This window comes from Typopeltis vanoorti, chromosome 5 (genome assembly GCF_054136105.1).
Source record: "Typopeltis vanoorti isolate ZY-2024b chromosome 5, IOZ_Tvanoo_1.0, whole genome shotgun sequence".
NCBI classification, from domain to species: Eukaryota; Metazoa; Arthropoda; class Arachnida; order Uropygi; family Thelyphonidae; genus Typopeltis; species Typopeltis vanoorti.
Window position 1 is genome coordinate 29,860,826 of NC_143553.1, and position 23,604 is coordinate 29,884,429.

The following is a 23,604-nucleotide window of genomic DNA, read 5'->3' on the forward strand; positions in this document are numbered from 1 at the left end:
TATTCAACACAAAATACGAGGCTAATCTTCTTGAATGGCAGTCAGTATCAAGTAGAGTAATGTGGGCAAATATGAGAATGGGGAACTGGACAATGAGACTTATTTGTGCCTATGGTCCCACAGAAGGTTCTACTAAGGTAGAAGTGGAGGAATTTTTTGAGGCTTTAGAAAAAGCAACTGACACAATGAAAAAGGAAAAGTTGGTTCTTGTTGGGGATCTAAATAGTAGAGTAGGAAATGATTGTGAGACATACAAAAATATTTTGGGAAAATTTGGAGAAAAGAGCAAAGCTAATAATAATGGCAAATATCTGTTGGATTTCTGCTCAGGACATGGACTGGTTATTACTAACACCATGTTCCAACATAAAAATGTGCATAAATTCACATGGAGAGAAGAGGCTAGGAATAAGAAAAGTCTCATTGACTATGTTATTGTTGATAGTGATGTTTTCTCCCTGGTGCAGGACACCAGAGTGTACAGAGGATTTGAAATTGGAAGTGATCACTATTTAGTCTTGAGCAGGATAAAATTGAATTTCATATTGAAAAGAGTAACATGTAAGAAAGTTTTAAAGCGAATAAAAGTTGAGCAGCTCTCAGATGTGAACTGTAGACTAAAATACAGAAATATTATTGAAAAGAAAATGAAAGAGTTTGAGAACAGGAATCAAACCTTGGAGATTCAGTGGCAAACTCTGAAGGAAACATTGATTGATTCTGCCAGAGAGGCATGTGGTGAGGTTGTGTGCAAGGATAAAAAAATCAGAACTCCCTGGTGGACACAGGAAGTTAAAGAGGCAGTGAAGGAAAAGAAGAAAGCATATCAAAAGTTCCTGGCAAATAAGTCAGCTTTTACTCTTACAGAATACAGAGACAAATGTAAGAAAGCTAAACAGTGTGTAAAATTAGCTAAACAAAAGTCATGGGAGGACTTTGGCAAGAATATAGAAAATAAATATCAAGAAGGTGGCAAAATATTCTGGAGGTTGTTGAAGAAGCTTAGGAATGGAGGAAAGAGTGCTGTAAAAGGAATTAGAGATGATAAAGGTGAAATGAAAACAGGAGAAAAAGATATCCTTGAAGTATGGAGTAATTACTTTGAAAAACTGCTAAATGAAACAAGCAGTGATGACAGCACAGTGATAAAAAAACACTGACCAGGCATGCAGTCAGGAATACATATCCATACTTGAAGTAGAAAAAGCCATCAAAGGCTTGAAATGTGGAAAGGCAGCAGGAGTAGATGATATTCGACCAGAAATGCTGAAGTATGGTGGTATACGAGTCTTACAGTGGCTGCACTGCATAGTTCAGAAAGCCTGGACAGAGGGACGAATTCCCAATGATTGGAGTAGAGCTCTCATAGTACCCATATATAAAAAGGGAAATAAAACTGAATGTGAGAATTACAGAGGTATTTCCCTACTGAGTGTTCCTGGCAAGATCTATGCAAGTATACTTGAGAAACGGTTGAGAAGAATTGTGGAAGAAAAGCTTGGTGAAGAACAAGCTGGATTCAGGCCAAATAGAGGCTGTCAGGATCAGATCTTCACTTTACGACAAATAGTTGAGAAAGCATGGGAATATAACAAAGATCTGTATTTAAGTTTTGTCGATTTGGAAAAGGCATATGACAAGGTGCCAAGAGAGAAGCTATTCAATACGCTGCAGTTATATGGTGTCAATGGGGCATTATATCAAGCAATACTTAGTCTTTATTTGAGTTGTGAGTCAGCAGTTAGAATTGAAGGAAGTACAGGAAGATGGTTTAATGTTAAATCTGGTGTGAGATGAGGATGTACATTATCCCCTCTCTTATTCATTATCTATATGGATCACATTATGAAGGAATGTGGAATTAAACCTGATATCAAAATTGGAGATGTTAATGTCAGCTCTTTGCTTTATGCAGATGATGTTATACTTCTAAATAAATCCGCTACAAGTCTGCAAGATTCTCTGACTAAATTGAATAGCTGTTGTAATAGATATGGTATGAAGGTCAGCAATAAAAAGACAAAGACAATGAAAATAGGCAGAATCATTGAAAATGTCAACTGTGTTGTGAATGGAGAACCTGTGGAACAAGTAAAACATTTCAGCTACTTAGGCACAATTTTTACTGAAGATGGTAAACTAAATATAGAAATAGACAACAGAATCAGCAAAGCTGGTATGGTGGGAAGTCAATTGAATAAATTCATATGGAATAAGAAAGAAATTAGTCGGAACACTAAATTAGCTGTATACAAGACTGTGTTCAAACCAATTTTAACTTATGGTTCTGAGAGCTGGGTCAGAAGTAAAACACTTGACCAAAGACTGGAGACCGCAGATATGAGAGTCCTGAGAAAGATTAGAGGCGTGAACAGATGGCATCAATGGCAATATCATATTAAAAATGAGGATATTAGGAAAGAACTTGACATTGTCAGCATCCAGGAATGCGTTAGCAGAGCTAATCTCAGATGGTATGGTCACTTAAATAGAATGGGAGAGGAAAGATTAGCAAAACAAGTGTTCTCTGCCAGGTTGGCAGGAAAACAATCCAGAGGAAGACCAAGATATAGGTGGATTGATACGGTACAAAGTGCCTTAGACGATAGAAATATAAGATCTGATAATGTTGGAGTCTTGACAAGTAACAGACTGATTTGGAGGAAAATTGTAGATAGGAAGTTAGTAATGATGTAATTTTTTCATGTAGTACTGTCATATCCTGTACACCCCTTGAGGGTACATGGCAGGAATTTGATGATGATGATGATGATGATATAAAATATAGATTTAGGTCATGACTGCAATAGTCTGAATCTATACGGCAGTAAATATAAGATATTGTGTAGGTAATCTTCAGACTCTAGTATTGTATCCCTGAGCAAGGATCTTTTCTGCTATAGGATACTGGCTGGCGCAGCAAAATATAAATTTGCCAGTATCCGAGATATAAATCCTAGATATAAAAATAAGATTAAAGTAAGAGAAGAAAGAATAAATAACAAAAGATAAATATATAACAATAGAGCAGCCAGTAGGATTTTGATAGAAGAAGGTTTAAGTAAGAAAGGATAGATTTAAGAAACAACTAATTGAGTATAAAGATATAAATTACGAGTAAAAAAACTTTATAACAGTACTAAGTTGGGAAATTATTGATGCTATTTCGGATGAACATTTTTCATGAAAATATTTGTAGAAGATACATAGTGCAGAGACCAATTGTCTGTGTGAAAGTGGGGGACTGAGTTGGTAAGAGATGAATCAATATAATAAGCCTAATTGCTCTCCTCTGTATGGAGCGGAGCAATTTGAGAGAGCTTTGGGGGGGGGGGATATGTGGGAGCAGTATTCGATGGTTGGGCATATTTGTGAATTGTATAAGGTTAATATCTATTCAGGAGTGAAGTAAAATCGTGACCAAAAGAGAAATCCTAGTTTTTTAGAGGCTGAGGATGCAATGGTTGTTATGTGTTTGCGCCAGGAGAGGCTTGATGTCAGGGTAATTTCAGGAAGAGAAATCTCAAATTGTCTGGAAATTTGGGTATTGTCAAAAATAATACTGGGAGAAACTGGTTCTTTTTTATGAGAAATGAGACAGTACTGGATTTATTTGCATTGAAATTGACTAGGTTATCTGAACCTCGTTGGAGGATGGCTTGGATGTCTGAATTAAGGACAGTGGTGGTTGCTGATCTGTAGGTTGAGGTGAGTTGCATGGCGTAAGGTTTATCAAAAGAAAGGGAGAAGTGCAATGTGCTGTCATCTGCAAAACTGTGTATTAGGTTGGAGGTAAGCTGAAGTTGATCATTGATATATAGTAGGAAGAGGATTGGTGAGAGGACAGAACCTTGAGGAACCCCAGCACTAGTTGAACGGTAAGAGGATAAGGAGCCATCCACCACCACACATAGTGAGTGTCCAGACAGAAAGCTGGCAATCCAATTACAGAGGTCTTGAGATAGACCAAATGATGGTAGCTTGCTTAGTAAGCCCTTGTGCCAGACCTGGTCAAATGCCTTGGAAATATCAAGTCCAACCGCTTGAGATTCGCCAGACTTTTCCATGGCATTTGACCAGAGATGGGTGACATGTGAGCAGATCTCCTGTTGATCGGCGCGACAGAATCCATACTAGCGGTCGTTTATTAGACTGGTAGCTTCAAGGTAGTGTAGGAGTTGGGAATTGATGATTTTTTCCATTACTTTAGACATGACTGAGGTGAGCGAGATGGGGGTGGTAGTTGGACAGCAGTGACTTGTCGCCCTTTTTGGGAATGGGTTGAACATAGGCCAGTTTCCAGGATGAGGGATAGATACCAGTGGAGTTGGACAGTATATATAAGTGACATAGGTCAGGAGACTGTTCTGGTACGCAAACCTTCAGGATAATTGGAGGAATGCCATCAGGACCAGGAGACTTTTTTGTGCCTAATTTAGACAGTGTTTGCTGATCTCTTTCTGGCAAAAGGATATAGGAGGCATTGTATGTTGGGCATCTGGAATGGTTGGGGGGACATTTGCCTTTGTCGATTGGAGGCAAAGTGTGAGACCAGGAGATTAGCCTTTTCTGTAGGAAATGATGCAATGGCACCATCTGGATATGATAGAGGTGGGAATAGTGTTGGGCAGAAGTTACAGCCAATTGCTTTGGCGAGAGACCAAACGGTTCAGCTGCCATTTGGACAGGCTGCTAATTTCCAGTTTTTTGCTCTTTCGAACTCTGTTTTGGAAGCATTGATTGTTTTTTTGTTGTTGTTGTTTTTCATTTATTTTGGGCTTGGGTATAAGCTCTAAAGGAGGATGGGGTTCTTTATCTGAGCCAGCGATGGTATGTTTGGTTTTTTATTTGTACTGCCTTGACACATCTTTTGGAAAACCAGGGTTTAGTTAGGGAATGGCAGGTCAGAGTACTATGGAGAATGTAGGATTCCATGCCAGTGAGGATTACTTTGGTTATGAGTTCACTACATGTGTTGGGGTTGGAAGGTCTGAAATGAAACAATAGTCTAACGATGGAAATGAGGCATAGAAGTTGCAGAGGCTGTCCCACTTGGCATTGTTACAATGCCAATCTATTCTTGTATGGGAGTGGCTGTGTAAGCATTGTTGCATGGGGGGGGGGAGATGAGCACTAGGTTGTGGTCAGAATTGCCTAGCAGGCTCTCTACTTTCACTGTGTGTTTGGAATGGTTCATTGGTCAGGAAGAGGTCTAGGGTGTTTGGAGAGTGGTTTGGGTTATCATGTATATCTGGTTGACATCTGAACAAGTTATATGAGGTCATTAGTGATGGCTAATGTTTCGGCATCTCTGTCTGCAAGATCTGTACAGCTGGAAGAGGAATACCAGTTGGTATTGTGGACATTAAAATCTCCTAAGAGGATGATTTTGCTGTCGGGAAAGTGGGACTGGAGAAAGTCAATTTTTAGGGAGAGTAAATTAAAGATCTCAGAGTGGTTGGTTGCATTTGGGGAGCGATAGAGATAGCATATGAATTTGACTGAGTTGGGTAGGGATATTTTCATCCAGAGGAGATCAAAGTCGGGCAATTCTAGGTTGGGTGCTCTCTGGCAAGGTATGTCAGAGCTGATGTATGCACAGTCGCCACCCTTGGGTCGAAAGGAGTTAAAAAGTGTGTAGTAGTTCGGAAGGTTCAGATGAATAGTGCTGTAGGGAAGTAAGATCTGAGTTTCTGCCAGGAAGAGTAGGTGGGGTTTGGTAGATTGCGGGTGGTAGTGGACACTATTAGGGTTGGAGTTTAGGCCACGGATGTTGGTAAAGTGGATTTGTATGGTTTTGTGAGTCATATGTTTTAACCGCAGGGGTCCTTCACGTTTCATATGCTGGTCACCATAGTGGCGTCACTTGGTTTTTGTACCAATTTAGCTTGTTTGTAGTCACCATTTTGACGTTTTTCTGCAAGTTGTCTTCGAAGATGGCATCCTTGTTCCCTTTGTGCAAATGATAGGTCTGGTTGAGCACGTATGCACAACTGAGGAAAATTGTTTAAACTTGTTGTTGATCGCTGCTATTAGTTTTGATGTGCGTGTCGCAAGACACTTTTATGAGATGTGGAAAGTTCGTTTCATCCTTGCTTTTGTTTATGGGTCCAAAACAATGGCATGTGACTATATTTTTAGGGACGATGTCGCATTCTTCAGCTAGTTTGATGATGTCTTCTTTTAGTGCTTTTCCTTTTTTTTTGGCCTTCATTGAGTCGTGCATTATTTCACTGAGTTCATTCACTGAGAGGGGTGGACTTGCGTTGCTCCGCTGATTGTCAGTTGATTCAAATTTAGTTTCTAGTGCGTGTATTTTGTTGTTTGAGGATTTCTATTCATTTGCCTAAGTTCAGGAGCTGTTTTACAGATGGCAGGCACAGCGAACAGAAATAGGGCTGGTTAAGGTCGATATATATCTTATGTGCCGTTTCATCCTTTGCGCAGGAAGCGTGTAACCAGTGGCAGCAGAACTCGCACATTTTACTCTTGTTTTTTATTGCTGATATCAATTTTGCAGCTGCGCCACTTTGTGGGTTTGTCAGCAATCAGTGGCACTATGCTAGTGAGACACAGGGTGCTTGTTCGTCATTGGCTTTTGTTGCTGCCATCTTTGCTTCGTACGGTAGGCATAGCGGGCACATTGCCAATTTTTAGATCGAAATATAACTGGTTTTTATACACTAAAAGTACTTGCAGCTTGTGCTGAGGTTATCTGCTTCTTGGTACCCGCTGTTAAGATTTCCTTTTGGCATTTAATTTGAATGGAAAATTCTTGCAGTAGCGATAAAATGTTGGAGCACTAGTTTATAGTGACTTACTCACAGATGCCACCTCATTAACTGCTTGCTGTGGCTGCACTGTGATTCAGAAGGCCTGAATAGAGGGAGAAATTTCAGACGATTGGTGTAGAGCTCTCATAGCACCTATGCATAAAAAGGGAAATAAAACTGAATGTCAGAATTAGAGGTATTTCCCTACTTAGTGTTCCTATAAGATTTATACAAGTATAATTGACAAACAGTTGAGAAGGATTGTGGAAGAGAAACTTGATGAAGAACAACCTTTATTTGGCCTGGATTCACACCAAATAGAGGCTGTTATGATCAGATTTTCACTTTAAGTCAAATAGTTGAGAAATCTTGAGAATATAACAAGGATTTGTATTTAAATTTTGTTGATCTGGGAAAAGCATATGTCAAGGTGCCAAGAGTAAAAAATTCAAAAGCAAAAAAAAAAAAAAAAAAAGAGCAAAATTTTTTCAAAATGCTACAGTTATATTGTGTAAATGTGATATTATATCAAGCAATACATAGTCTCTATTTAAGCTGTAAGTCAGTAGTCAGTCTTGAAAGAGGTATAGGAAGATGGTTTGGAGTATAATCAGGTGTACAAGATGGGTACACATTATCTCCACTGTTATTCATTATCTATATGGATCACATTATGACAGAAAGTTTTATTAAATCTTGTATTAAAATTGGTGATGTTAATCTTAGCTATTTACTTTATGAAAATGATGTTATACTTTTAAATAAATCCAGTATAAGTCTCCAAGATTCCCTGACTAAATTCAATAACTGTTGTAATAAATTTGTATGAAAATCAGGAATACAAAGACAATGAAAATAGGCAGAATCATTGAAAATATCAACTGCATTGTGAATGGAGAACCTATACAACAAGTAAAACATTTAGCTTCTTAGGCACGATTTTTAATGAAGATGGTAAATTAAATATGGAAATAGACAACTGAATCAACAAAGCTGGTATGGTAGGAAGTCAACTGAATAAATTTATAAGAGACAAATTAGTCAAAACACTAAATCAGCTGTATATAAGACAGTGACAGTCTTCAAACCAATTTTAACTTATGGATCTTAGATCTGGGTTACAAATAAAACACTTGACTAGAGACCAGAGACATGAGAGTCCTGAGAAAGATTAGAGGTATGAACATGGGGCATCAATGACAATATCATATTAAAAACGAGGATATTAGGAAAGAACTTGACATCCAGGTATGTGTTAGATCTAATCTCAGGTTGTATGGTCACTTAAACAGAATGGGAGAGGAAAGATTAGCAAAACAAGTGTTCTCTGCCAAGTTGGCAGGAAAAAGATCCAGAGGAGGATCAAGATATAGGTGGATTGATACAGCAAAAAGTGCTTAGAAGACAGAAATATAAGATCTGATTTTTTTTTTTTTTTTTTAAATAACGAAACCTGTGGTGCGTTCATAATTAGAAGAAACACACGTATAAACCACAGTGAAAATTATTTAATTGTAAATATTTCATCCTAAGTATCTTAGGACATCATCAGTACAGTATTTAAACAAAATTAGAAATAACATACAGTTAGGGCGCATGATTACAATAGAATCTCATGAAAACGTGCTAAAGTAGTTTAAAAAAAAAAAAAAAATGTTAATTATTTAACACAATTTTGTATGATAATTTCCCATACTTTAGGAATAGTAAGAACGTCATTGCGGTTTAGGTTTGGTCTGTGTAGTAGGGCTTCAGAACTTTCTTTGTATAAACGTTCATGTTTAAATAAAGATCTATGTAAAAGTTTAGCCTTTTCCCAATGGATCCTATGGTTTGGATTTTCAATTCCGTTTTGAGAGAGGCCAGATTTCTGCGGTTTAAGAAGATGAGTGTGGTCTTGATGTTCCGAGATGCGTTTCTGAACAGACCTACCTGTCTGTCCAAAGTAAGATAATTTGCATGAGCATGGAATCTCATAAACACCAGGTAACATCAAGGGTGAGAATTTGTCCTTAGGAGAAGGTAATAAGTTGTAAATTTGGTTGATAGGTTTGTAAGTAATGGCAGAATTGTATTTCTTCATAATTTTAGAAAGACGTTCTGAGATGCCCTTAACGTAAGGTATGGGAATCCTATGCACTTCTTCCTGTCTGGTTTGATGTATGCAGAAGCGACTGATGATTTTTTGAGTTGTTTTGGGATTATATCCATTTAGGATGGCTGTATTTTTGATAACTTCTAATTCCTGGTTTAAAGATTCTTCAGAGGAGCAGAATTTGTGTGCTCTGGAAACTAGTGATTTAATAATGCCAGATTTCTGAGATGGATGATGAGCAGAAGAATTGTGAATGTAGCGACCTGAGAATGTAGGCTTGCGAAAGACGGACGTGGCGATGGAACCGTCTTCTTTTCTTTTGATGTGTAAATTCAAAAAAGAGATAACTTGTGGAGATTCTTTTTCTAACGTAAAGTTGATGCGATGATGAAGAAGGTTAATTTTATCTAGAAACAGTTGTAATTCAGGTTCGGGATGATTCCAGACTGCAAATACGTCATCGACATATCTTAGCCAAATTTTTGGTTTGGGTTCAAAAGTGAATATTTTTTCCTCAAGGTGTTCTAGAAACAAATTTGCTAGGTTTGGTGATAAAGGAGATCCCATTGCTGTTCCTTCCTCTTGCTTGTAAATTTGACCTTTCCAGGTGAAGTAACCTGATGCAATAACAAACTTGAACAATTCAACTATATCAGACAGAAATTTTTGAGTTAGTAATTCTATTGTTTCTTTATGGGGAATGTTTGTGAAGAGGGAGACAATATCGACAACATACAAGTTATCAAGATTCTTATTTAACCTTCTCTGCCCTCACATAGGCCACTCAGTCTCTTCAATCAAAAATTCTACTCTTTCACACAAAAATTAAAGACATTCAACTATCAAAAACTGACTTGTTAATCAGCTTCGACATTGTCTCCCTCTTGTCTTGTCTATGAGACAAGCACCTAAGAGATTATATGGAAAGAATACAGTTAACCATACAGAAGTAGAAAAGAGTGCGAGAGTTTAGATAGTGAGTCTGTTGCCACAGTATAACAGAGTAGAGCTAAGAAGGAAGTCCATAATAGCAAATGACTCAATGTGCATGTTATGCAGGAGGAGTGGTATGGAGTTTATGGATATGTGGAGTGAGTTTGATGGGCAAAATGACTTATTCAAGAAGGATGGTTTGCATATGAATGGATTTAGTGTTCAGAGTCTGGAAAAATTGTTGTTAAATGAAGTGAGTGGAATGTGCAAAATCAGAAATAGTTAGTATAAAACATCAGGATAGTGGCGGGCCTAAGTGGTTTTCGCACTTTTTTTGTAGACTAATGCCAGGGTCATTTGAAATAAGAAGGAGGAATTTTTGGCATTGGTTAGTTCATCCTGACCAATTGTTATTGGCATTAGTGAAACATGGCTTATAGAAGGTGATATAATTAGTGGGATAGAATGTGAAGGGTATGGTGTGTTCAGGGAGGATAGAGATAGAAGAATGGAGGGAGGAGTGCTGATGATGAGAGCTGATGAACTGCAATCAGAGTAAAAGTTCAATTGCAAGCCAGTGGATATATCACATTTGAGACTATCTGGTGTGAGATAGAGGCCAGCAAAACAAAATATACAGTTGGATGCTGCTGTAGACCAGAGAATGGAAAAGATGATGGAGATAGTATGCATTGGCAAATAGACTCAGTAAGTGGAGGGCAGGTAATTATTATGGGAGGATTTCAACTATGTCAACATAAATTGAAAGGAGGAGAGGGAGAGGACACATAGGAGGAAGGAAATGGAATTTATGCAGTTACTATGGAATAATTATCTGGGACAGCATGCGATGGAATATACTAGAGGATTTGAGTGCTTGATCTAGAAATTGCATCTGAGAATTTGTGATCTTTACCTGGGAAGCTAAATGTTTGGAATTTTCAGTTAAGATGGGGTATATGTGGAATTACAGGTCTGATAATACGACAAGCTTAGGAGATTGCTTGGATCAGTACCATGGCATATGAAACTGCAAGGGCTGGGTGGTAATGGAGTGTTTGAGAGAGGTAATGGCATACTGCATACCTAGAGTCAGGAGAGTAAATCAAGTAGGAATTAAATGGATGAATATCATCATTAAGCTGGAGCTGCAAAAAAAAAAAAAAAAAAAAAAAAAAAAAAAAAAAAAAAAAAACAGGCACATGAACAGTACAAAGCACAGGCCAGAAGGGTAACCAGTGCAGTATGAAAGGATTAGCAATGCAGGCTAAAGAGAATCCCAAACAGTTCTTTTGTTATGCTGCAAGTAAAAGAAAGAATGTTTATGGTAGAATGATTTTAATTAATGCCAGTGGTAGGGAGGTAACTGAATCAGTCAAAATAGTAGTATTACTAAGTGAACACTTTGTAAGAGTATGTCATGCAGTTGGAGTTATGAGAGAGGCAAAGGCTTATATGGGCACTGAGGTAAATGGAAGACTATAGCATATTACAGAACCTTAATATGAATACAGTTGTGGCATTGAATGGTATACCAGCTCGAGTTTTATGTGAAACTGCTAGGGAATTATCATTGCTCTCACATTATTTAATCTAAGTCTCAGCTCTCAGTTAGTCCTGGGGTGCAGAATAGTTCCATTGCATAAAGGAAGCTCCAAGACTGATGTAACAAATTACCGACCAATCAGCATATCAAGAGTTGTTGTCAAAGTATTGCAGAAGTTGGTCAACAACAAAATATAGGAATGAGTAGATGGAAATGGGAGGCAATATGGTTTTGTGAAAGATAGGTCATTCCTCAGTAATTTGCTCATGTTTTGTAATACTGTAACAGCACATGGAGTAGAGTTCAAAAGAAAGCCTGTGACTAGTGGTGTGTGACACGTTTCTGTTTTTGGATCACTACTGTTTGATTTGTACATTAACGATATATGAATGATCCGAAAAGAACAGTTCAGTTGTTTGCTGACGATGTAAATTTGGGTAGAGCAATAGCACTAGTTGGATAGACTGGCAGTCTGAGCAAAGGAGAATGGATGTTAGTTTAATGTTGCAAAGTGTATGGTTATGCATTTTAAGTGTAAGGTGAAAAGATTACCAGCTGTATACCACATTGGTGGAACAGTACTCCAGGAAATTGATGGAACTGAGATTTGGGAGTGTTAATGGATAGAGATTTAAAGTTTAGGGGGAACATAGCAAAAAGTGGCTGAAACAGCTCATCAGATTACTTGGTTACTGAAGGCTACTTTGACGAGCAGAGACAAGCAGGTTATTGTTCCTCTTTATCAAGTCTTGATAACACCCCATCTTCACTACTACTCGCAGATCTAGCAATAAAGAAGAGGTGGAGAGGATCCAGAGGAGAGTGACCAAGATAGTAGCAGGTCTATGGAATGAATCTTACAAGAACAGGTTGAAGATTTGTGGGTGTTACAGAAACTGGTTGACAGGTGGAAAAGGGAGTGATATGATTGAGACATACAAATTACTGAAGGGTTTTTACAGTGTTTAATTCAGAGGAAATTTTTCAGAACAGGTCTTGTGGTGGGAGGGTCTATCGTTGGAAACTGAGTAAGAATGTAGTTAGCAAAGGTTTTACAACTAGGTTTTTTGCTTGGAGAGTGGTGAATAAGCAGAATAAGTTGCCAGAGTCTGTTGTGGGTGCCATGACTGTAAATGAGTTCAAAGCAAAGTGCTTAACATGATGTTTAGGGTCTCGCTGAATGAATCTAAGGACTCCTTGGGGGTAGTCCGTAATAATAATAATACTGTTCTGAATAGAAATCAAGTAAGTATTTACCGTTATTAGCTTTTCTCTTTCCTTCAGGTTTTCCCAAAACATTTCTAGTAATCATTTTCTGCTATCTCTGACAAGGACCAGTGTTTCCTTTTTCATTGTGCCAACTGTCTTCTCTGATGCCTCAAAAAATTCATGCACTTCTTTTGTAGAATCTTCTTATCTCATTATCCAGTTCCTAATTCTGATATTTGCCTGCATCACTCGAATTGATAATTTCCTCTATTCAAGAAGATCAATCCTCACATTTAATGTTTAATATTATAGCTACTGCTCTTCTCTGATTGTTATTTCCTGAAAATAACATCTTGTATTTGTTGCTTAGGAAGATTTCAGCTGTTTTTGTCTTCTTTGTCTCCAAAACACCTATTATGTTGATCTGGTACTTATCCAGTTCTTGTGTTAGTTCTATTTCTTTTCCATTGAAGATTCTTATGTTGATGATACTAATCTTGAACTCTTCTGATGTTGAGTTGGAATTTCTTCCATTAGCTGACTTATCTCTGTTTTCCCTAGTTCCCTGACAAAAACAGTTGGGCTTTTGTTTAACTGCATGACACCCTCAGTTCGCATGAAATTCTGTTATTTTGTACCATTATGTTGCAATACAGTTTTAAGCCAATAAGAATACAATCTAAGAAATTTGTTAATAGGTTTTTGTCATGTAAAACTTTTATGTACCACTATCCCTGATGATGTAAGTCTTATGATGCACAAAACTTGTTGGATTTTAATTGCTTACTTTTAATAAACTCCTTATTTATATTACGGTGTGGTCTCCATAATAAAATGTTACTGAAAAGTTCTCAAAGAATAAAATTTGGTTGGTTAAATCCAAAATCGCCAACCCATCCTCATTCATCAGTATCTAGGTAGATACTTAACAGTGTACAACACAAGAAGGTGAACATTGGACATTAGGTCAGAAGTCCTGTCAATTTTCTGCATCTTTAAAGGAAAATAAATTGTTGTTACTGGAGGAAATTTAAGATAATAATCAGTGCTTGATAAATGAAAATGGAGTGACAAGCAAAATTAAAAATAAATAAAGAAATAAAAATTTTAGAAAATATTGGTTAGTCGTTCCAAAGGAATTCCTAGGGAACTCTTGTTATGTAGCAATCAACAAGAAGAATAATCATTGGGAGAGTGACAGATGGTGATATATTTAAAGACAGCTTTGGAGAGGAAATTATTTAATGATCTCTTTCTGACTGCTATTCATACTGGGATAAATGATGCTCTTCGATGTCTAGAAGGGAAGTGAATAGAGGGAATATAAGTGAATGAATCAGAGTGTTCAGTTGAAAGATATTAAGATTGTGGGGCAGAGGGTAGATGCTATAGAACTGCGTATTTTAAGAAATGTGTGAAAAACTTGACCACACTCTTGACATGATTGTTTAAAGTCTTGTAATCAGTAGGATCTCGAAGAGTGCAAGAAGAGTAGAATGACCACTACACAATGCTAAGCTGAAACTGATGCTTCCATTTATAGATTACTCTGTATATTGAATACGAAACTGGGTTGATAGGCTTAGGGTTGTGTTGAATATCAGCAGGGGTTTGTAAAAGATTCATCATGCTTTTGCTCTCTATTTGCAATTTATAGAAAGTCAGTGTGCTGAATTAAGGGATTCATATATGACCTTCTTAGTCTTCCTGAAAATGTTTGCCAGCTTGCTTCATGGCAAGTTGGTTACAAGGTATGGCCAGATAATAATCAGTCAACAAAAGGAAGATAAGGAGTGGCATGTCACATGGTTTTATTCTTTTGTTAATGCTGTTGCACTTATTTGTTAATGATATTATATGTGGATTGACTTGAGTTATATGGATGTTTGCTGATTCCCATAGTTGGAGAGTTATAGAATGATGCCGACATCAAGTCTTTCAGGAAGATTTAAATACTCATTGGCATGGATAGATTGCTAACGTTATTTTGATAACTACGATATATTTTACACTTGGAAGTGTAGAAATGTGAAGCTTTCCATTTTGGAAGAATATACCTTCCTGCAATACCAAGGTAGTGCTGAAAGGCATATGCTGGAGTTTTTAGGTTGAGCCAATCAGTTTGTCTGGCATTTTTAGCTTGGGCTGCTCTTGTACATTTGTTGGAAAACTAGGCATGAGTAAGTATCAGGAATTTTGAGAGGAATGGATAATTGCTGTGATTAGATGAATATCAAGTGAATACTTGGATCAAGAGAACAGTTGCAATGATTGCACCTCAGAAAAACCATAGGTTTGTAACCTAATTGTGGTGCCATAGGTTACAAAACTGAGATTTGCTGGGAGGACGATCTGTTGAGAAAGAAACATTGACAAGTGTTATGCTCATAGTTACCAAAAGAAGTTCTAATGTCACTGATGTATTTAGAGGGAGAGCTTGTTAAAAAAAAAAAAAAAAAAAAAAAAAAATTAATAAAAAGGTCCAGGGTGTTTAGAGGATGATGTGTATTCTCTGGAATTCCGGTAGGTAGGTTAACAATTTACATTAAATCATTACTGACAGCAGACTATTCAGCTTCTCTTCCAGCTTGGTCTGTGAAACTGTGGATATTGAAATCTCCTAAGAAGACTATCTTACTGTTAGTAATTAGAATGTAAGTAATCAACTTTCAAAGATAGATAATCAGAGATCATTACAGTCATCAAAATTGGAATGGTAAAGGGAACAACTGAAGGCACATAATGAGACAAGGAAATCTTGAACCAGATCAGATCATATGATCATCCATGGGGATGATCATACAATAATACTAGAATCAATGCTCTTTATTCCAAGCGCATTGATTCTTGTATTAAGCTCCTGGTTGTTGGTAAAATCTCTGGAAATTTTTTGAACTTGAGGCTTTATTTTATTGGATTTTTTTGGTGTAATTTTTATTGTTTTTGGAATTTTTTGTTTCGATTTTTTTTTTTTTTTTTTTTTTTTTTTGAAATATTTTGTTGGAGATTTTTTCAACTTTGCCAACTGTAATTTTCATACTGCTTTTCATGTTAGAATATTGTTGAAATTTATAGAGTAGGAACATGCAATATGGGTATAGGACTTGTGACCTGAACAGTATCCATATCCTGACTCCCTCTAGATAGAACCCTCTAGGTCTTATCTGGCATGGTAAGAAGCAGCAGGATTATTTACTATCTGATCAGGAAACTTCTTGAAGTGTTACCAGTAGGTTCAGTCCAATGAACCAGAGGAGCCAGCTGAAAGAAACTACTTTACTGTTGCACCTTCAAATGGAGAAAAGCACTGGCTCCTAGTTCAATAATTATGGTATGGAGTTCATGCCCAACAGTGCTATATGCAAAGAAGAAAGGGATGGGAGAGAAACCAGAGCCACTCCTCCAGAGATAATACATGGCAATAACTAGTATCCAATAAACTGGGTGGTGGTGTTTCACCAGGGGTTGAAAGTTAGCTATCATCTAGGTAGCTAACTAGATTATTCCAGAAATGCTCAGTAGGTAGGAGACCTGGCTTGGCCAGTCCATATGTGTATGATCGTTTCTTCTTGAAGATATTGGTCCATGAGCGTTACTCAGTGAGGACAAGTATTATCGTCTTCTAAGTTAAATGGCTCCCTTCTCCCATCACACTTGTATGCAAGCATGATGGGAGAAGGAAGGATCCTAGATCCCTGCTAAGAAACACATATGGGTCAGTGCATCCACCCAATGACATGCCTCCCCTGTTGCCAGAAAATTTGCCATAAGACGTTTTCACCGTAAAAATTTAAACTAACAATCTGGTGATATTATCAACCAACTAGTTAGAGGAAGGTAATTTCTTTAAAATTAAGCTTTCCAACTGACAGTCTGCTTGTATATTTCCCTTCATCTCTGATGTCGTCTCTAGCAAATTTGTGTCATAATATTAGATGGAAGCAAAAGAAAGGCCAAGCACCCCTTATCTCAGCTGAAAGAAGTGGATATATAATTCCAGATGAGTATAAATTTCTAGAAAATGGTGAGCAGTTTTTATTATATGATAATGGTGAAGATGATGATATTATCAACCTGGTGATATTATCATCATGGTGATCTGGTGATATTATCAACCAACTAGTTAGAGGAAGGTAATTTCTTTAAAATTAAGCTTTCCAACTGACAGTCTGCTTGTATGTTTCCCTTCATCTCTAATGTCATCTTTAGCAAATTTGTGTCATAATATTAGATGGAAGCAAAAGAAAGGCCAAGCACCCCTTATCTCAGCTGAAAGAAGTGGATATATAATTCCGGATGAGTATAAATTTCTAGAAAATGGTGAGCAGTTTGGTGAAGATGATGAAGAGAGAATTTTAGTGTTTGGTACACAAGCTGGATTAGATGACCTTGAAAATAAGGGTTGGCCATGCGACGGTACTTTTAAATGCAGCCCAAATATATATTATCAGTTATTCAGGCTACATATAGTAATAGGAAGTATTAGCATTCCATGTCTTTTTGCTTTCATCATCATCATCACGAACCATTGGCTCACTGTCTGTCGGTGTCTGATGCCTCCTTCACTATCTTCTTCCACCTTTTTTTTATCCAGTGCACAGTGTCACAGTTTCTGTACACCCATTCCACACCAGTCCTTTATGTCATCTATCCATTCTCTTATGGTCTACCTCTTCTGTTTACACCATCCCTAATATACCAAACATAAATGTCTTTGTCTTCAGGCCCTCACTTATTCTGAAGATGTGTCCAAATAATTTCAGCTTCCATTTTATAATCTTCTGCATTAGATTCTCTTTGGTTGTATCTTCTGATAGAGCTCTTCATTTGTGATTTTCTGCACCCATCCTATTCTTTGAAAATCTTCCTGTAACAAGTTCTTTTAAATGCCAAAATTCTTTTTCTTGATTCCTTATTTATTACCCATGTTTCAGATCCATACAGTACACTGCTAAACTTGCATGTTTCCAGTACTCGTAGTTTTGTTTGCAAGCTGATCACTTTACTTTTCCAGATGTTATGCATGGCCTTCCGATTGTTCTTCCCTTTGTAAACCTGATCTTTATTTCTTTTTTACAGTCCAAATCATATGTCATTTTACTTCCCAAATATGTGAATTGTTTCTATATCAATTCCATCCACTTGTATCTTTTGTTTAATATTCTTCTCACCAAATACCATTGTCTTTGTTTTTTCCAAGTTCATAACAAGTCCAAATCTCTTCCCTTCCTCATTTAACAGTTTCGGTGTTTTTTGTAGTTCTCTTTTGTCTTCTTCAATAACAACAACGCCATCTGCAAATCTCAGATTGTTAATTCTTATCCCATGCACTGATATTCCTTTTGCATCTTCCTTCATTTAATCCATTGCTGTTTGTAAATGTGCGATGAAAATGCTTGGTGAAATTTGGTTCCCCTGTATAGTACCTCTGCTTGTTCTTAACCATTTCCCCAAATCATCACCTATTCTGCAACTGCATTCTGATAAGCATCTTTTAATATAGCTATTAGGATTCTAGCAATTCTAATGTCACTTTCTGGTCGATACTGTTAAATGCCTTCTGAAAATCAAGGAAGCAAGTATATGTGTTTTTATTTTTTCTCCTAGTTTCTCTCTATTAACCACATTGTCGAAATCTGTTGAACCGTAGTTCTATATTTCCTAAATCCTGCTTGCTCGTCTGCAAGGTATGCTTCCAATTGTGTTCTCTATATTTCTGTCAATATCATCATTAACACTTTACCAAGGTGACTTGTCAAGGCAATTGGTCTATAATTTTTACATTCTAGTTTATTTCCTTTCTTGTATAATGTCACTAATATCGATTTCACCTACTGCTCTGGCATTTTCCCTTCTTTCCATACCATATTACTAGTCGGTGCATTTCTGTAACCATTCTTTTGCCACCATATTTAATTATTTCTCCAGTGATGTTATCATTACCACGACTCTTGTGTTTTAGCCGTCCTATTGCTTTTTCTACCTCTTCTCTTAAAACGTCCATATCATACTCATTACCTCTTCAGTCAGTTTCTCAACGCTATCTAAATCTAGTTTTTCTTCATATAACTCACTACAGTATCTTGTCCATCGCTGTACAATTTTATCTTTATTCATCAATACTTTGCCTTTTTCATCTTTAACTGTGGTCTGTTTTGGTTGCCACCTTCTATTAATGGTTCTAATCATTGTGTACTCCTCACTAGTGTTATGCTCTACATAGTACTGTTCTATATTATTGCATTGGACTTCTAACCATTTCATCTTATCCATTCTGACTGCTTTTTTCACCTCATTACACTTTCTTCTATATTGCTCCTCTGTTCTGATGTATCCCTTATCTTCAGCATTCTTTTCTCCTGTACTAACTTCAGTGTTTCTTGTCTAATCCATTTCTTCTTGATCTTCTCTTCTTCTGGTACTGTTTCTTCAACTGTATCTTCTATCGCCTTCATTACTCCTTTCACTCTTAGATTTGAATTTTTTTCTTTGTCCACACTTTTAAGTTTCTTCTCTAACACAGTTCTGTACCTTCTTCCTATTTCTGGTGATGTGGTTTATATTTTCTTTTTAATTTCAACTTGATGTTTGCAATCACTAAACTATGATCGGGATCTTTATCCGTACCTTGAAAAGTTCAACACTGCTGTACTGATGTTATCCATATTCTTTTAATCATAATCATATCAATCATTTACTTGGTTTTCCCATCATTTGATCACCATGTCCATTTTCTGCATTCCTTTTGCTCGAATCTTGTGTTACAGATCATCATCTCGTTGTCCATAGCAAATTCTAACATTTTTTCACCTTGTTCATTTCTTTCTCCAAAACCATATTTTTCCATGACTCTTTCCTGACCATCATTATTTATTCTGACTTTGGCATTCCAGTCTCCTTCAATAATTAGTACATCTTGCTTTATTATTGTTTCTATTGTCTCTGTCAGATCTTTGTAAAATAAGTCAATATCCTCGTCTGAGCTGTCAGATGTGGGTGCATATATATGGACTATTGATCTATTAAATGGTTTTGCTTGAAATCTTGCTGCTATGATTCGTTCATTGACTGGTTTGTAGCCTAACAGTGCCTATTTAGCTCTTTTGTTAAGAAGAAAGCCAACTCCTGCTTTGTGTCATGCCCTGACCATATGATTTCGCATCCATTAACTCTCCTGATGATGTCCATCATATCTCTGCCAGTCCTAGTATGTCACACCGATATCTCTTCATTTCCTCGCAAAGTAATTCTAGTTTTCCTGACATCAAAAGTGTTCATACATTTCATGTTCCTGTTGATAATAGTTCTCATAGTTTCAGTTAGTTTCATTTCGGTATCCCATTTTTCGATCCAACCCCGATCACATCACTTGATGGGTATCGCGGACCTTGTTGATCCTGGTGGCATCCGAGCTGGCATGTTGTAGCTGTTGATCGTATAGGCATCAGATAACGATCATGTTTTTTCTTTACGGTCATAGCATCGACACTCATCTGACTGATCCAGGTTGGGACTGGCATGAGACCCCTAAGGATTCCATGGCATCTTTTTGCTTTGCTTCCTGACAAATCAGAATTAACTTACAGCAGATTATTCAGTGAATGCTGGAATCTCAAAAAGGCTGAAGAGAAAACATTATTAGTTACTGAAATGGGTTGGCTAAGAAAAAAAAACAAAAACAAATTAAGCCATATATAGAACTGGCACTAGGAGAAGAACAAGCCGGTTTCGGACCAGTGCGAAGCACAATCGAACAACTATTCACCTTAAGACAGCTAATAGAAAAGACACTAGAGTACAACCAAAGTTGCTACATAAATTTCATAGACTTTCGTCAGGCATTTGATTCAATCCATAGAAGAGAACTGTGAAAGAATTTGGAATTCCCAACAAAACCATAAGAATAATAAAGAATCTGTATGAGAAATCTGAAAGTGCAGTGCGAATGGAGGACACCTTAACCAACTGGTTCCACACAGAGAGCAAAGTAAGACAGGGGTGCAATCTGTCACCAGACCTGTTCAATCTTGCACTGGAAGAAGCAACCAATAAGGCCTTAAACAATGAAGACTCCAGAATCAAAATATGGGGAAAATGTGACAAATTTAAAATTTGCAGATGACATTGCATTACTTGCAAGCGCAGAAGAAAATCTACAGCGAATTTCTGATAAAATAAAGGAGTAGTGTATAAAATCTGGATTAAACATTAATATAGACAAAACAAAAATTATGCAAATAGGAAAAAGAAGCACTAATCTGAAAATTGAAATTGATAGTAAGAATCTAGAGCATGTAGAAAACTTCACTACCTTGGAGGAGTTATTGAGTACAATGGTGAAATTATAAAAGATATAAACAGACGAATCAGTCAAGCATCCCAAACTTTTGGATGACTTAATAAAATATGGAAGTCAAGAGACATCAAACAAGTAACAAAAGTAAGAATTTATGAAACAATGGTCCTCCCAATACTCCTCTATGGAAGTGAATGTGAAATCTCAAAAAAAAGGCTGAAGAGAAAAAATTATTAGTTACTGAAATGGGTTGGCTAAGAAGATTACTTGGAGTATCTCTGCTGGATCGACTAAGAAACGAAGACATAAGGAAACGACTAAAACAAGAAATAACAATAATAGACAAAATCCAAGAAAGAAAACTGCGATGGTTTGGCCATGTGACCAGAATGGGAACAGAAAGACTACCATCTAAAGCCCTGAATACAACGATGGAAGGTAAAAGATCCAAAGGACGGCCCAGAATTAGAAGAATAGACAAAATAAAAGAGGACTTGAAAACCAAATCACAACAAGCGACACCAAACTGGATAGAATTGTTTGGACTCTCCCGGGACAGACAGAAGTGGAAAGAGTTCATTGGGCCTCATAATCATCCACATAGATGATGGAAGAGAGAAGAAGAAGATTGTGCAATGCCTTAAACTGGAAAAAGCGTATGATAGAGGGCCAAGGCAAGAAGTCTGGAGGTGTCTGAGTAAGAAGAAGGTACCGGAGAAATGTATCAGGTTGGTGCAGGAGATGTACAGAAATGTGAAGACGAGTTCAAACCTGCCTGGGAGAGACAGAAAGTTTTCCAGTGACAGTTGGCTTGCATCAAGGATCAGCATTAAGTCCGTTCCTGTTTAATATCGTGATGGAGGTGGTTACGAGGAAGTGAGAGAAGACATGCCTTGTACTATGTTGTATGCAGATGACATCGTGCTGTGTGCAGAATCAAGAGAAGAAGTGGCAGCCAAACTGGACAGTTGGAGGAAAGTACTGGAAGCGAGAGGTATGAGACTGAGCAGAAGTAAGACCGAGTATATGTGTTGCAAAGTGGATGGCAGTCAGGAGACAGATCTGGAGCTGGAAGGAAATGTCATCAGGAAGGTCAGTGACTTTAGATACTTAGGTCCAACAATGAAAGAGGATGGTGAGGCTGAGAAGGAAGTGGGATGGAGGAACTGGAGAGAGAGATGGCTGAGTGCTATGTGATAAGAGGGTGCCGATTAAACTAAAAGGCAAAATCTACAGGACAGTAATGAGACCAGCTATGACGTATGCTTTGGAAACTGTGGCCCTGAGGAAAAATAACATCAGCAGGATGGAGGTAGCAGAGATGAAAATGCTTAGGTGGATGTGCGGTGTGACCAGAAAGGATCATCTGAGAAATGACTATATAAGGGGAACGGTGAAAGTTACGAACTTGGGAGCAAAGATACAGGAGGTGAGGTTGAGATGGTTTGGTCATGTGATGAGGAGGGAGGAAGAGTATGTGGGAAGAAAGATCATGCAGATGGATGTGCAGGGGAAGAGGAAGCATGGACGGCCAAAGAAGAGATGAAGGGAGGTGGTGGTGGAGGATTTGAGGATGAAGAACAGCCCAAGACAGGAAGGTGTGGAGGAGACTCACCACAAACAGCGACCCTACTTAAGTGGGAAAAGCTGCAGAAGAAGAAGAAGAAAGGGCACTGAATTATGTTCATCATTAGATCCCGAAACATTAATGGTTGACTTCGAGAAAGCAACTATCAATGCTTATTCTAACATATTTACATCAACAACTATAACAGGTTGTTTAATTCATATGGCACATAATCTTTATGACAAAATTGTTGCCATTGGTTTGAAGTTATGCTATAAAATAAATGCTGAATTCAACATGAAAATTAAATGCTTCACAGCATTAGCATTTCTTCCAATTAGCAGTGTTACTGATGGATTTGTTGAATTTATGATCCACAGCAAAAAGTTAATTATTTACGCAGCATCTCTTTTAATTTGCACAATTTTTAAATGATTTGATTATGCTATGTGTCACTAACATTCACCTTAATAAAGATTTGCCTCTTTAATGATTTTATAATACATTTTATCATCCATTGATTATTTACAAAAAGTTAATCAAAATGTTTTACGCCATAAATGTTTACGGCAAAGTTTCCTATGGCAAAAATGTTTACAGTGAAATTTCCTAGAACCACCTTCCCCCCCAACCATCACACTACCTTCACTATAAATGTCTCTTTCATGGATATTATAGGATGATGATGCATCCCTGGTTCTCTCCAGATCAGACCATGCTTGTTATCACTGTGTAGAGCAGATCAGGACTTGGCTGTAGACAGTACTTCTTGGGTCCTGTTGATATGGAGCCTACCCCATTTCAAATATTCTCTCTTGTGGCATGGGTGCAATATGGCTGCAGGAAATTTGCTATCATGAAATATCTTGTTCTCACTTCAAGCACAAAATGGAAAACCACTCCAAAATACTCAGTTTTATGCCATGGTTCATTTGCATATACCTGACAACACCACTCATTTGTATGCAGTAACCAGACTCAGCATCACTTTTTACATGATGTACCTGACTTTCAGGTTTTTTTTTTTTCCTCTGAAATTGCGATTTTTCTCTTTCTTAATTTATGGAAACCAGTGTATTTTTTCTTGATATGACTTTGTTATATTGTTCATTCTCAGATTCACATTTTCCCAATCTGTGAGAACATAAATAGTTCAGAGGGATTTAAATGGTAATAGGAGGAAAC

General features: G+C 37.3%; 1 protein-coding gene across 1 annotated transcript in view; it reads left to right on the top strand.

Moving 5' to 3' along the window:
• Positions 1-23,604, top strand: part of Ide (Insulin degrading metalloproteinase) — a 599,910-nt gene that overhangs the window by 482,453 nt on the left and 93,853 nt on the right. The window lies entirely within an intron of this gene.